This window comes from Periplaneta americana, chromosome 17 (assembly GCF_040183065.1).
Source record: "Periplaneta americana isolate PAMFEO1 chromosome 17, P.americana_PAMFEO1_priV1, whole genome shotgun sequence".
NCBI classification, from domain to species: domain Eukaryota; kingdom Metazoa; phylum Arthropoda; class Insecta; order Blattodea; family Blattidae; genus Periplaneta; species Periplaneta americana.
The window spans coordinates 9,159,002-9,176,237 of NC_091133.1; positions in this window are offsets into that span (position 1 = coordinate 9,159,002).

Genomic DNA, 17,236 nt, shown 5'->3' on the forward strand with positions numbered 1-17,236 from the left:
ACTTAGCTCAAAGTTGTTGTTCCGTGTTGGTGTAGGTTCTGGTTGTTAATGGTGTATGTCTATAGCTCAGGTACGCTTTTTTAATGTTGTTTATAAAGTCAATAAGCATTTGAGCTAGTGTTCTTACGTTTGCACTCTCGGAATGGAGGTATGGGAACTCAAATATATATATATATAGGGCCTATATATATATATATATATATATATATATATATATATAGGTCGTCGGTTTTTTGGCGTTTTATATGGTTGCCTAATAATAATAATATATAAATCGTAACACAAATTCCATCTACAACCCAATATAAGCAAACCGAACAGATGGCGCAAATATGCTAGTGTGCGAAGACCTGACTTAACGACGACCTTGTCACATAATTGTCATCATCACATTATCAATATCTAATCCAGTTTTACGAGGTCATGGAAAAGAATTAGGGAAAGCTCACAGTGAATTTTTTTGTTAGCTATTGTGGTCTTATTGTCTACGTATGATCTTGTATTACAGCATCATGTACTTTGACTGAAAGCATCTGAAAATACCTCAGTACAAAAATCCAAAATCAATTAATTCAGCTGTTATCCAGAAACTACAGAATGAAATTGTGAATGAAACCAAGTGTGTACAATTTTCCGTAATTGTGGATACTACACATGACGTGAGCAAAAAAGAGAAATTAAATCAAGTTTTCATGTACCTATGTTCATATAGTTAAACATTATTTTGAAAAACCTTGTGAAATGAAAATAAATTAAAGCTTTTTAGAATTCAAAGACAGAAAAGACTGCCTCCGTGGTCTGTTAGTCAGCAAGCTGGCTTCCAGATCTGGAGGTCCCGGGTTCGATTCCCGGGCTCGAATCTCGGTGAATTTTTCTTGAAGAAGAAAAATTTCCTGGATGTCTAGAGTCTGGAAATGTGATTGTGAGTGTGGCGGGTTAATATTAACTAGTCAATCTTGAAAACTATAAAAATACAATATATCATCACTGTCGCTGGGCAGTAACCTGGACACAATTTCAGCGTCACATTGTTAACAAGTAACTCAGTAACTTCATCTGTTAGCATAACCATAATGCACTAATAGATGCTATAGAGTTAACAAAAACGAAAAAAGAGGTAAAAGACCATACTCATGTGTCATTGGAAGCCGAAATTTCAAATTCAATGGGTGAAAAGTGTATCTCATTAGCCAAATGCCGTGGAAAAGGTTATGACGGTGCAGCGAATATGTCCAGAACCTATAACGGAGTAAAAGCAAAAACTGAACAAAAAGAGAAAAGAGCTAAATATGTTCACTGCGCCGCACATAATTTGAATCTAGTTCCATTACAAATGTATCTGAAAATAAGATGTTTTTTTGATATAGTTGAAAGACTTTATTTTTTTTTTCAGTCAAAGTAGAAAGCAATAGTAAATGTTATCATTAGCTTCTTACTCTTTAAAAAAGCTCTGTCTTACACGTTAGTGATCAAGATTCGACCCAATAAAAGCTCTAAGGCATGGTTATTTAGATGTTATGAAGGCACTAACTGCAATAGAGTAAGGATAAAAAAATATCAACGACTGTAATGAAGCCAGTGCTCTTAAAAAAACAAATGGAAAGGTTTGAATTTGTTTTTCAAGTTGTACTGCATTCTAAAATAGTTAAAGCTGTTAATTTTGTGTCAAAATTACTGCAATCTAACGACTTTGACCTTTCCCGAGCTTCAGTGTTACTTCACACAACTGCGAATTGGCAAATGACTACATAAATAATTTCCAGAAAGCATTGTTGTCCACCATGTCTCTTGCAAAACAATGGAGAGTTGACGTCAAATTTCAAAGCAAATAATTCCGCAAAACTAGGAGGCATTTTGATGATCTGGCTCAAGATGAGCATCTGTCAGATCCTGAAAAATATTTTCAAGTAAATGTGTTTAATATGACATTAGATATCATCGTTAATGAGATCAAGATTAGGTTCAATTCTATGAAATGTTTAAATGATCTGTTCAGTGTATTAACACACAGTTTCTGTCTATTGCAAAAGACGATGATTTTCATAGTAAAGCACAACATTTATCAATACAGTATGTTGAAGACTTGACAGAGGATTTCTTATTTCAGTTACAGTGCTTCAAAGTGCATTAACGAGATGAAAGATAAAACGTCAGTTCGAGAATTAACACATCTCTTGCTAATAAAAAATTACGCTTTAGCGTCAAGTACATCAGACGTTTCCATTGCTTTCATTTTCTTTCTCTCTCTACCTGTAATTGTTGCGTCAGATGAGCGATTCTTTTCAAAATTAAAAGTAATAAAAACATATTTACGTAGCACCATGTCACAAGCGCGATTAAGTGAACTCACTATTTTAAGTGTCGAGTGTGAGAAAACACGAAGAATTGACGTGAGCGAAGTAGTGGAAACTTTTGCCTCAAACAATACTAGACGTCTTCGCACCTTCCAATGACCCTTAAGGATTTTACATATTACAGTGTGCCAGATTTTGGAGGTAAGTAGTGTATCTAGGAAATAATACTACTTTATTTCCTAATTTCCCACAATACTACTACTACTACTACTACTACTACTACTACTACTACCGGTACTACTACCACTACTACTACCACTACTACTACTACTACTACTACTACTACTACTAATAATAATAATAATAATAATAATAATAATAATAATAATAATAATAATAATAATAGAGACAAGTTTTAATGTCTCCGAGGCCCTGTCAGCCTATCAAATTTGGTAATTCTCGCGGTCGAAAACATGCTACTGAACCCATATGCTTGAAATTGAATCGTTTTGCTAGGGGGGTCCAAATTATACTTTGCAGGGGTCCCAACCTTTCTTCGTTACGCCACTGCTCAGTCAAACTATTCTTTGCAGTATTTTGAAACCGTGATTTATTGAAACATCTGCTGTTTCACAAAAATATTGCCAACGTCTAACAATTTTATTTTGACGTGTTTTACAAGCAGAAAATACCTCACTACCACTGAGACTAATTCAATATAAATATAGTCTTTAGGATGATCCACCGTAATTGTTATGAAATTAGCCTATATTTCCGTACAGATATTATTCCTTGAAATACAAAGGGTTAAATGAAATTACATTAATTGCTATAACTTCACTCTTGGTTCTGGCACTCGAAAATGTTGGATCATACTGTCTAAACATGAGTTAATGTGTCGTATCGTGGTGTTGTAGCTGCAGTTGTGTAGCAGCTACAGCGTGGAATAAAAATGCTGTCTCTATTGTGGCACAAAGAAAATCTTCTCTTCTGGAATTTTTATATTTAACTCAAGCAGGGACGCCAAATTCTGTAACATGAGCAGGGGCGCGGAGCAAATTTGATACCACTCATTTATTTCACGTATAACTGTTTTAATAAAATGTTCTATTGACTTCTTTCTTATCGAAATAATGTTATTAGTGTTCTAGTTCTTTTGTTGACGTTCTCTAGTCATTTAGTTCAATTTTAAATAGTTTTAATGAAAAAACAAAGAAAAAATTTAATAATTTTTGTCAATTTATTATATTGTACTTTTATTTTCCCTATGGTAGTTACACATTTACTTACAAACATTATCGATATTGATAAACACAATATAATATTTGTTACTCAGTCAAATGACAAATCAATGTAAAATAATGACTTATATTATGGTCATTAAGTTTTATATACATGAATTACAAATTGCAAATGTTTTCGCCCATTCAGGCATCTTCAGGCACAATTATACAATATCTCAATATCAAACTGTGTAGCCATTATATTGGTGGTAGATAAACTGTTTAAGATTAATGATGTACAAAACATCTCCATAATTAAAATGTAATATTATAAATCATAAAATTAAAATAGTGTTAAAAACCACGTAGTGTTGTAATTAAACTTCTTAATATTCTGTGGAACTCTTGTTCATTAGAGTCCAATGAGAGATGAATTATGTCTGAAATATATAAATATTGTTGTACATTTCGTGGTATATTTGTCAATAACAGTTACTACATTACTGGTACATATCAATAAGAGTTACTTTTCTGCTTGGTAAAACCAATCAGTTTTCGGCAAAACACGAATCTTAGCTTCCTTCCCCACACTCCTCACACACAATTATCATTTTTGAATGGTCCCGGCAAACAAACTCCGACAGATGTTGCATTTCATCTGCGTCTACTTATTCTTACTTCTGTCACAAGCACATACCTATTCCTTTTCTTCATTGGAGGTTCGTCTACATTCTGATGCAATTCTTCTTCTGGAGGTTTGTACAACTGTAGAAATGCTTTGATGTCTGAGGGTAAGGAAGTAGTCATTGACCTCAAATGAGCAAGAGTTTCATCAGTAGAAGGGCTAAATTCTTCAAAAATTCTCTCCGAATAACTGACCTATTTTCCAAATTAGCCTTAAAAATAACGTAAGCATTGAACCTACCACATTTAGCAAAGCATAAAAAAACGTTAGTGGCCACGTTCTTGTTATACGTGAAACAGTGTATGTCGCACATAACTGGTCGACGGTATCCACACCTGTCTTTGTCATGTTGTAATCTAAAATTACTTCAGGCTTTTTTGTTTCATTGTCAATCACTCCTTGGTCATGCATAGTGGACAACAGTACAACTGATTTGTTCCTTTTCGGAACATAAAAACGAGTTTAAAATCATTCTGATAGCCAAATATGCTTGAACTTATCTCCCGATCTTTGTGTGGCAGAAATTGGGGTGGAATTTTCGTCTTATCTTTTCGCAAAGTTGCTACAATTGTTAAGCTCTTCTTCAAAAGAGATAAACCTAATGGATAGCTTGTGTACCAATTTGTATGTTGTTAGGTTCCTAGGAATCAGCAAATGGCAGCACAAGTCTTTCTACAATGTCGAGTGGCTTGTTATAAGCATGGAATGGTCCATCAGGTTGTTTCTAACAGTCCATTTATATGTTGGATGTGAAGAAAGACTTAGCGTCGCATGGGGCAAAAGTTTTAATCCCATACTTAGCGAATTTGTTGGGAATGTATTGAATAAAATTACATTTGTCACAAAACGGTTCCAGTTTTTCATCAATCGTGATGAATTCACCAGGATTGTAACACGTTTGCAGTACTCTGTGAATGAATCAAGTACTGTACGAATGGCAGCTAATTTATCAGTTCTGATACGCTCACTTCTCGTGCTTTTGTCGTCGAATCTGATGGACGTGACAATCTGCAAAAATCTGTCATAACTCATACACGCTCTCAAAATTTGTATGCCAGTTCCATCAGATGACCATAGTTCTAGCACGTTTGTGTGACTTCCTTTCTTAGTCCCTATCAGATACAATAAACCAAGTAAAGCAAGTATTTCACTCCTCGACACTTCCCTAAATCTCCTATCTCTGGTGAAGTTAGGATCAATTTGTTTTCTTTCAATAAACAGGTTCGTACAGCGAAAAATATGATCAATTATATTATCATCCATCATGCAAGGAAAAGCCTCCATTTCACTGCTTACTACCCTTGCATTCCCCTTCGGCCCTGTAAAAATCTTCACTTTGCCTCGCCCAATATAAAAATTGTCATTATCCTCTAAATCCTCATCGGAAGAAGAGCCTGTGTATCCTATTTCAGAGTCTGAATTGTGATCTGCATCGCTATTATTGATAATTTCCCTCTCTTCTACATCAGAAGGAGGATCGTCATTGTCATCTGACACTTCATTCATCACTGCCTGAATTTCTTCATCAGTCTTTCGAACCATAAGCTGAGTGTTTGTAGACCTGTTTGGATATGAATAAAATAATATATATATATATACATATATATAATAAATTACATATAATATGTAGTCGACCTGGTTGGCGAGCTGGTATAGCGCTGGCCTTCTATGCCCAAGGTTGCGGGTTCGATCCCGGGCCAGGTCGATGGCATTTAAGTGTGTTTAAATGCGATAGGTTCATGTCAGTAGATTTACTAGCATGTAAAAGAACTCCTGCGGGACAAAATTCCGGCACATCCGGCGACGCTGATATAACCTCTGCAGGTGCGAGCGTCGTTAAATAAAACATAACAAAAATGTAATAGGGGAAGGTTGCCTATATTGGACCAGTTTTTTGTTTTTTAATACCATGTCTTTAATAATGATTAAATTAAATCAAAATATGTTCTAGTACATTCTACATTATATGTACTTTCATCCTATAGTGTTATATTTTAAATTACATAATTCCTAATAAATATAAAAAGGTAAAACCAAAATCATGGAAATGGTCCAAATTGGGAAACCGGTTGCCTAATTTGGACTCATAGTGTCCCAATTTGGACCTCGCAAAAATACATTAGTAATAGTAAACAAATAAGTAGAAGAAGGGTATTTATTATAAATATCTTTAATTCACCAAATTTTACGTTAAAAATGTATCAGCTATTAACAGTCGCATACCAATGCTCATTATTACACCAACTAATACCAATGGTGGGGTCAGTGACTGACCCCACATATGTTATATTGTTTCTCCAATTAAACTATATAAACTATATATTTTTGTAATCTTTATGGTTTAAGGAACTTTATGTCAACTTTATTGAATGCATTTTACTTTACAAAAGAATTTTTTTTTAACAGATACAAAAAAATAAATAAACATTCTGAGAGAAACAGGTATTCGGATACAATATTACTTGGTGTATTCAAGATTTATGCAAACAAAGCAATCATTCAGAATCACACTGCGAACAGGTTCTAAAAATTTTTATTTCATTGTAATAGGTTATTTTACGACGCTTTATCAACATGTTAGGTTATTTAGCGTCTGGATGAAATGAAGGTGATAATACCGGTGAAATTTGTCCGGGGCCCATCACCGAAAGTTATCCAGCATTTCCTCATTTTGGGTTGAGGGAAAACCCCCGAGCAAACCTCAACCCGGTAACTTGCCCCGACCGGGAATCGAACCCGGCCCACCTGGTTTCGCGGCCAGACGTGCTAACCGTTACTCCACTGGTGTGGACAGGTTCTAATAGGAATGGACTCTTCTTTCGTCATATAAGCAGAACATATGTACTTATTACATGAAGTACAGGTCTTCATGTATTTGCAGTCCTTACTTCCTGGGCATAAATAACTACCGCCTTTGTTTGGAATATTTGTTACTGCATTACGAGTCACTTTTCTTTGTGTTTCTGAACGTACAGTTCCCCTGCTCACTGCACCTTGGTCTTGATTGAAATTATAACCAAATATACATAAAGCATGTATATACTTTGTGTATAGGCCAACCGAATTTTCAGTACGCTTCTTTATATTTATGATGCAAAGTTGTGGACTCAGTTCTTTCAAAAAAAATTTCCTTCCAGAATCTTTTTTTTTTGTACTGTTTAGCCCATTGATCAGTAGTTTCACGAAACAATATATATGCATTATATGCTGCAATGTCAATGAGGTTGAACAGAACCGTCATTGGCCGTTGCCGCGTTCCTCGACAACAAGAGTATGTTCTTATGCACTAGTCAAGAACATCCACTCCTGCTTTAGTAGAATTATAGAATAGGATTATATCTGACATATCGTCAGTCACCCTCATGTCACAATGTTGCGTGCAAAGGACTGTCACAACTTTTCCTTTCTTTGGGACATTGCTGACCAAGGTGGTATCTTCAGTGAAGGCAAATCTAACTGTTCCAGGTTGGGCAGAAACGGGGCGAAGCTCTGTCGGTAAATCTCTTCTGTCACTTCGTATGGTGCCAACTGTAGTTACTTTCCCCTTCAACAATTCCGTTGCAAGGAACATTCTTATGAATATCTTGTCCATTGTGATGTTTCGTCCTGGTTGTTCCAAGTTAGACATACGAACCAACCTTTACACTACTTCAGGACTACTGTTATTTCTTTGCTCAGATTCAAACTATCCTGCATAAGGGTCTGCTGCGAGGCAGTAGTTTGTGTTGGAATCACACAACAGGTTTACTTCTATCCCATATTTACCTGGTTTGGTTGGGATATATAACCTAAATGGACAGCGCCCATGAAATGTTTTTAGTTCTTCGTCAACAGTGGCAGACTCGTTATGGTTGTAAAACATAGGAAACTTTCTCACCACCATATTCCAAATATCTCTGAGAGGAGCAAATTTACCTCTTTTCTTCCAATCTTCGCGTGTAACTGAAATATCGAAACGCAGACATTTCAGTAACAATCTAAATCTATGTTCTGAAAGTGTAGCTCTATACATTGGAAACTTTTCTGCACTATATAGCTCACGAACACTGTCTTTATTTTGTCGATTCACCGCACAGATTAGAGGAAGTCCAATAACACCTAAAATTTCCTCTTGGACAAAATCTTTCGAATTTCGAATAAATGCATCAGCACATGATTGCCTGAGTATATCCAATCTCTGGTTCGTATGGATCAAAATAATATATAAACCATCCTGATCCAAAATACATACAGCATGCTTCCCTTGGAGTGTCAGGCTTCACTCCCGGCTTAGGTCCTCCCTGGGTTCTGATGATGTTAGCGGAGTGACGCCTTCCCTCATTTGTACTGGTTCATTTTTCCATATACTGTATTACCAGATGAAGCTGTCCCATTTCCAGGGGGTTGGTCGATTTTTGCTTCCGGACGTAGATGCTTTCGTACGGGCTGAACTTCTAAAAAAATATGTATTTACATGCATCACACACGTAACCAGAAACCTATTACTTTCTGACCAGTAGTTTATTTACAAAAAGAAAAATAATTTTATTATACGGAGGAATGAAGCAAACGTTAGGCCTACCTTCTTCTTCCTCCGACTCACTTCTTTCTCTTGAAATATCTCGACCTTTAGGCTCCTGAATAACATCTTCAGCTTCGCTACAAGAACTATCAAATATCGCCTCATCAATGTCTGTCCCTGTTATACACTTCTTCTTAGCCATATTTACTGTCAAAGAAATAAATACAACCTCCTGGCTGCAATTATTACTGAAACATAAATGGATATAAGAAATCCAATGCGCATGTACTGACAACAATCGCTATAACTCAACAATGGACTGCCGCCAAAAGTTAATTTTCTGCTACGGTGTGTACAACATAACAACAAAGAATGTCAGAAACGCATAGCATAAATTTCCCAGTAATAAAAGAGAAATCATTAAATATATTCTCTGGGGTCAGTAGCTAACCCCCCCCCCCCATTGGTATGCGACTGTTAACATTTGGTGAAAGAAGTTACACAATTCTCTGAACTTTGATGAAAAATTAAAGAAAAACAAGATAAATTAATTACTGAAACACTATTGCATTCAAGCTGATTGTTACACTCAGAATATTTCTCTTTGCACTGAATTAGTTTTATATTAGTTGCTTGTCTCGGTTACATAGCCTATTTCAAAATTAGAGGAAGACTCATAGAAAAGTAAAAAAAAAAAAAAATGCAAAAATGTTACATAGAATTGGACAGTCCCTTTTTGGCTACGAAACTCCTGTGAATAAGGAAACGTAGACATAAAAAATAAAAAGCTGACATGATTTTCTGTTGCGTTTGAAAGTTACCAGTGGCAGTATAAAGAACCCCGCCGCATTGACAACACAGACTACTGTGGTGTTTACACCTCTTTCACCACTTACGGCTCCAACTTGGTGTTTCTCTTTCTGAGCTATAACTTTCTGTTGCCTCTTTTGCACCGTTGTAAATCCAGATTCGTCAACGTTGAACACAGTGTTTGCTGTGATACCATTCTCATCGACAGTTTTTTTCAGCAGGTCGGAAAACTGGATAACACTGTCCCTATTGAACTCCTTAGCTCGGGCCATTTATGCTCCTTCTGAGTGACGGAAAGAAAGTTTTGAGTTTCGCTTCATAGAAGCACAGAACCACTTCTTCCCGGTCATTTTTCTCCTTGTTAAAAGTGTAGGGAACATCATATTTTCCTGCGACATCAAAAGCAAGGTTATGCATATCTTTGATTGTCAACCCATAAAACCTTTCTTCAAACAAGAGAATGTGGTCGGCAATAATTTTTTCCATATCTCAATTGAAGGTTGCTTGCCTTCCGAAGGACTTCATTGGAAAGCGTTTTTGCAATCAGCATATATCTTTGCTGTAGTCTATGGTACTCCATATACGCAAGAACACTCATTGAGTCCATAGTCACCATTCCTTTATGCTGCTACCTCCATCTTCAAAGTATCACTTCATTTCCGGTAGGTTCCCCTTTTTGACATCTTGGAAACATAAAGACACAGAATCCTCCAATATACTACTTTTACTTTAACGTTGACCATAATATAATGCTTTATATTCATGTTGAAAAAAAAATACTAACAGTTTCCCAAAATTGGACCAGTCCAATCCAGGCAACGCGCAGAGGTCCAACCTAGGCAACTTGTTCACTTATGCAAATAGACATCACTAAACAAACACATGAAATTAAGAACTAGTTTTAAAACACGCAGATAGTAGCTAATGAAAAATACTTGTAACGTATAATATAGAAATTGTTATTACTTACTCCTACTTTATATAGAAGCTTAAGATCCGTAGAGTAAAAATTGTAAGCGAAAACACCAAAACACGTTAACGGCAATCCCATTCGCTAATATGGCTGCAGCTCACTGAACTTCAAGATGAGTACCTTAGGCAGCGTCAGAAAGCAGTGGTGCCAAATGAAATGTTTGAAATACTTCTATGTACGGAAATACAACTGCGGTCCAATTTAGGCAACGGTCCAAATTCGGCAACTCTCCCCTAAGTATTGTAGAATATAGGCCTACAAATATGTAATGTAGAACATATAATATAAACTATGCCATATACAATATAAAATATACGATATATAATATAAAGTATATGCTATATAATATAAAATATATCACATACAATATAAATATATAATATATATGATACGTATACAATATATAGGCTACTTATATTTAATGTAATGTACAATATACGCACACGCAGAAACATGAAGTACGGTAAAATTACTAGTTTAAACGGGGGCGCGGCGCAGATTTGATCCAATTGCGTCGTCTCTGTTTTAAATGTTAATCACTCCTTGTGTATGGATACAGACACGTCAGAAACGCAACTGTCACGCTTGTTAGGATTCAATTTGAGAATAGATGTAGTGTCGCACTTCCCTTTCCATTGTTGCGTCAAAAATTCGAAATTTACTAACGGTGGTATCATTATTGCGCCAGCGCCCCTGCTCGAGGGTAAACTATTTAAAGTGACACTTAAAGCAGGAGAGGAATAAGAAACAGCACGCGTACACCCAAACTCCAGTAGCCCATGCTGTACAAATAGGAGCAACCAAAAGACAAAGGTTGAACAAAATTAACATTATGAAGTCGAGATGCAGTAACTCTTTATACTTTTGTTTACACATTTTTAATACATGCAATACAAATACTTCACAACAGTAGACTTATATATGTACGAATTTGATTAAGCAACGAAATGTTCCTTGCACATTACCATAAGGATTCAGTAATTAATTTAAAAATAACTGCATTCACATAATCAACTTCAGAAACAGCTGGAGTGTTATTTCATTGTCGCTGTAACTGTTAAGCGAATACAAATTTTTAAAATAAAATTTCACCAAAATCTCTTCTTCGATTTACGCCTCGAACTACTCTTATTACGTCTCGCAAAATGTTATTTAAAGAAGCAAATCTAAGAACAGGGCGCTTATCATGATCAAATAGCTTGGTCCTTAATCTTGGCTTTGTTAGGATCATGGAAATCTACAGGTATGTATGTGCTCGTGAAAATCGTGATACAGACTACTAACTTTGCTGCAAATTTACGATTCCTCGGACACAGTTCATACTTCAAGGAATTATAAAAGCTGAAAAAGTCCTTGTCGTAATTCATATATTTCAGCAGTGAAGTACGTGAAATATCAGTTAATTTTAGATGCAACCCTGGAGGCAAATTTTCTGGATTTGTGGAATGGGTGCGACAGAAGACCTCTAATTTATTTTGATTCATTTCCACTTAGCATCTCAGAATGCTTCATTTCTTAATAATACAGTTTTTCCCACATATAAAAGACAGTACCCTATATCTTCTTCTTATTCTACACATCTCTGTTCTACGTAACGAATGCATGGACAACTTTTGCACTGCTTCACCTCTTTCAATGAGTTCGAATGGGGAAGAAAGTTAGTCCGCGGGCAGTGCAATCTACTGCCATGTGCTTCAACCCGTCCGGGCTTCAATATGCACCGCTGATTTGTGTTTAACAATATCACAACATTCAAAATACGCAATCGAGAACTCACAAGTACGAACGTGCACTTGACTCGAACTTCATTGCGGCCATCACAAATGTTCGCAAGTTTTGTGTATAATTCTTTTTTCTAAATCACTAAATATTAAAGTGACGTGTTTTGCCATTTCTCTTGAATACGGAACTACAGAACTGCGCGGTTTATTGCAAACTGAATAAAGCTTATGGATGTAACAATGTCCAACGGACACACTGCAACATTTTTGCTTTAAAACTTGAACAACAAATCAGAATTATTATACTATTAAACATTATAACGTAACCTAAGATAACCTAACCAATCACATACTAACCTTGTATCTATCAATCCCTGCCGAAAGGAAGCGTAATAATTTTTACCGCTCGGTGGAGTTATGTTGGTATGAGTGCAAACATGAAGCTACTGCTGCTGCAGGTTAGTGCAAGAATCGCTTTTGTCACCCTAAGGGTTCTTTAGAATACTGGTACTCAAACCTTTCACTGTTCAAGGAATTTGTTTTTGTGATAACTTGTTTTATTATTTTATAATAAGATTTGAATCATAACATATCAATCCAAGGGGAACAAGTGACAAAATAATTTGTTTTCAGAAAATCAAGCTCAAAGTCTAACTTGTGCTCCAATTGAGTCTAAAATTTCACGTTTTCAACTACGTAGTTTAACATCTTTATTTTAGTTTTCTTAACTTATTCTATGGAAATTGTAACATTTTATCGAGCCAATCATTGTGAATAAAATGTTTTAGGTTACGTACGATATCGAATTTTGTATTCCTTTGTTTCTAAATAGGGAAAATTAATTGGACAACAGGTGTAAGTAGGTTCGTAAGGTAGGTGTCTCTGATATGGCCATGCTAAGGTTTGAGAATTTTTCTAGCCGGAATTTTGAATAAAAATGTAAACCACTTTTTTCTTCCTCGTTCTCAGTGTAATGGACTTTCTTAAAACAATTTCGTTTCCCCATAAAAATAGCTTTAATTGTCCAAAAAGTCCCAAATTCCAAAAATCTACCTAGTGGCCATATCAGGAACATGTGCACATGATAAGGTCACCCTTGTTCCATGTTCTACAAATTGTGATTGTTTTCAGTTTGATAGCGCAGTTGTGCTAAAATTAAATAATTTTGGTGTAAAATGAATAAACATGACACTTAATAATCTTTTTTTATAATTAAAAAGTGTAATCAAAACAGGTTTTTCCATAAAAAAATAAGTTGTTTTTCTTAAAATACAAATTTTTTTGCGTAATCTCAGCTATGAGGCATGTAAATTTGTAACGTGATAAAATACAGTAAAAGTGAAATGAACTTGATATGGTCATGGTGCATTTGATATGGCCATATCAGGAGCAGGCAAGCTTTCACGAAAATCGTTTGATTATGAACAGCTCGTAAAAGATACGCCATCAATGTCAACACCAATCAACAGAATATTAAAAGCTGAATGGAGTACTATGGTTTTCATGAAACAAGTCTTTGAAAAACATACATATAACAAAGGAGACTTACCAGAGAAAAATAAGAAGAGGTCACATGAAAACCGCAAAGCAGGCAACTGACGCCATATTGCTCACCCTGACTGCATGGAAAACGATCAAGTGACATACCAGGATGCCCTTTCACAGGATGCTGATGCAATTTAGCGGATTTTTTGGTCAACTAACTCACAATAGGGGGATGGCCATATTAGGAACATGGCCATAACAGGAGCACCCATCTTATAATGCAAAGTGATTTATTCTAAACAGCATGTTTATAATGTTTCTCCAGTCTAGAAGAAAAGGGAAAGTATATGAAAATTCAATGGAACTCAATGTTTAAATTCTTGAAGACATCAGACAACTTTTCATCCATGAGCCTAGTTCTTGTCGGTATCGTATTTGAAGCGGTTCACCAAACTACTCTCGTTCTAATGATAGATGACTTGATCATGGCTTTCAGTTTTGACTTCTTTGTTTCAACAGGATGCTGTGGGAGGTTTGGTCTTTTCTCACACTTTCTCTCTTCTTCTCAAGACTGTAATGTCACATGAGCAATACAGTACCAGCTGTAGTTTTGTAGAATAATGCTGAGGGATATTTCTTCTCAAAATGGAGCCATTGCACTTTCTGTATTCCTGGCGGAGTATACCGAAAGAATGAATTCAATGAGTCCAACGAAACAAAGTCATCATCCTCCATTTTAATGACCATGAACACTAGAGATGTAGAAGTAATGAGGTCGAACAAGCGATGTGGAATATACCGGTACTGTAGATATCGCTCTTGTTTGCCTTCTTCTTGAGCTCAAATTGTTCGAAATTCTGATTATATTCGTTATAAAAGGATGTCCAATTCAAGACACTGCTCTAAACTCTGAGTTTTCTGCAGCACATACATCCAAAACTTACTGTAGTTCGGTTTTTGTTCTATCTCTAAATTAGAGATGAACTTAGACGATATTTTCAAGAATCTGTGACAACTGCGACTGTGACAATTAAATATCTGTGACCTTTATCAGTGATTTTGTCACACCGATATTTTTATAATATTGATAAGTAAGCAAAATATTACACCGATATTTTGTCACACCGATAAAAATTAACAAGAAATATTAAAGAACAGTGAAATTTGAATACGATTTCTCTATACATGGCACACATCAGTGATTTATATGGGAAAATCCAACAAATAAATTATGTACACGTACCATTAACAAATAGATACTTACTAAATGAACAGTATGGTGTCAAAAACTAATCTCATGTACCAAGAGATTATATTGTAGGTATTGAATCAGTTGATAATTTTTATTAATGTATGTAGTTAGTTATGGAGAAATTGAGGTTATGTTATTATCTTCAACGTTTTAAAAATTAATCGAAGTAGTGCATTATTATTATAATATTGAGCTATATAATAAAAATTAATGAAACATACCGTAAGTATTCGGAAAATCATTGGAAAATAATTACAAAACAAAACAGAGTTGTTCAGACAGAATTATACACAAGATAAGTAGCCTACTGGTAACAAACAGTGTTATTATTTAAATATTTTAATCACTACATGATTTATAATAAGATGGTGAAACTAGCGCGGAAGTCGTTTCGACGATTTCGGAAGTTTAAAATCGTTGCATTTATAAGGAATATTTTGTGGAGATGCAGTTGATCGGATCAAACTAGCGCTGAGGTAGTTCCGGTCATTTCGGAAGTGAAAATCGTTGAATTTATAAAGGATGTTTTTTGTGGAGATGGAGTTGATCATATATGCAAGACATAACAAAGTTTAAGGGGAGGTTGTAAGCCCTATCCTCGCCATGTTAAATTTAGCAACTTCAGGTATACTTATCTCAGAAATTATTCAATCTACATCTATGAAAATTTGCACACCTGTAGTTGTGATCTTTCTTAACTTTTTCTTAATTAATTAGTTTAAAAATTATATTTCTACCAATTTTTTTCCATATGACCATTTTTAATTAAATTTCTCAACATAAAAAAATTAACAGGTATTATTTTCTCACCTATATTCACAAAAAGAAGTCTGTATGCTGGCACATACCGGTAGAATATGTGGTAAAAATTTAATTCAGCTGGGATCAGTGGTTCCTGAGATAGATGTACTTGTATGTGTTAAAATTAACATTACAGGAAAATGAGAAAAACGTGAAACAATACCTCAATATAAGCCAGGCTCATACTCTGGTTCACGAGCGTCATCCTCTTCCTCCCTGGACCTCTTCTGATTCCTCTGCACCATCCTGGCTTCCTTGGTTCTGTTTTCATTCTTCATCTTGGCCCTTTTTATTCGCACATTTTCAATTTCTTGAAAATTTTTTTGCATTAACACCAGGGTCTAGACCCAGACACTGTAGCACTTTCACACGACCTGAATTCGCTTCATTAAATGTCAAAACGGCTTCTAAAACACCCATTCGTAAAGTGTCATATCCAACATGCACAGTTTTTGGCACTCTACACCACACAACACTGTTGAACGACTCGTTCGGGTTCTGAGTTTTTCCGTGCAGGCACTTACTGAGTAGTTCTGGATCTGCTAAATTTCTAAATGTAGGCTTTATTGCCTCACCTACATAACAAGGCAGTGAATGTTTATGTTAATACAATTCACCAGATGCTACTGCTCTATTAAATCTACACCAAGAGTCTTTACCTTTTGGACAGAGTCCATGTTGAGGATCCTCATCGGTCGACACTTTATGGAAGAAAGTTGCCCACACATCCTGGGTCATCTCTTCCAGTTTATTGGCATTTCTCCTAATAGTCTTACCATCACCTAACTTCTGCCCCCTAAAATCCTTTTCAACTTCCTTAGGCGTGTGCCCAATCTTTTTTGGACATGCCCAACACACTGCAATTTGTCAACCTCTACATCACCATATGATTTACTTTCAACTACCCTTTTGAAGCCCTTGCTATCCTCATCACCTAAATACTTAGTGTGTCTAACACCATACTTATTTACAGATCGTTCAAAAATTTTCACAGCACCTGCTGATTCCATGCCTCCGCTTACACCTGTATAGTTTGCTTTGCACTTCCCACTTTCCTTGTGAATCTTTAGTTCATTTTCATTGTTTTTATACGAAATACACGTTTGACAGTTTTCAACATCAAGAACTTTATCTGTTGCCACACTTGTTGCAGACACTACATCATTGTTGCTAGTATGTCATATTTTTTGCCAGGTACCATCTAGAGCCACCGTTAGGTCCTTAGATTCATCATTACATACTACAGCTTCTCTTACAGCAAGTGGCATAGAGACCTCAGCACATTCCCTAACAGCATTATTCAAATCAACGTTGTAGGATGTAAATCTTGTAGGGGGGTTAGGAAGGTTCATTACAGCACATAATGTTTTTCCTGCAGCTTGCCCCTTTCTAATACATCTAAGTCCATAAACTAACCTAGTATTTATCTCATATCATGTCAGAACATATTTTGAAGTGTAAAATGTTTCTTCTGCACTATAACTACTACAT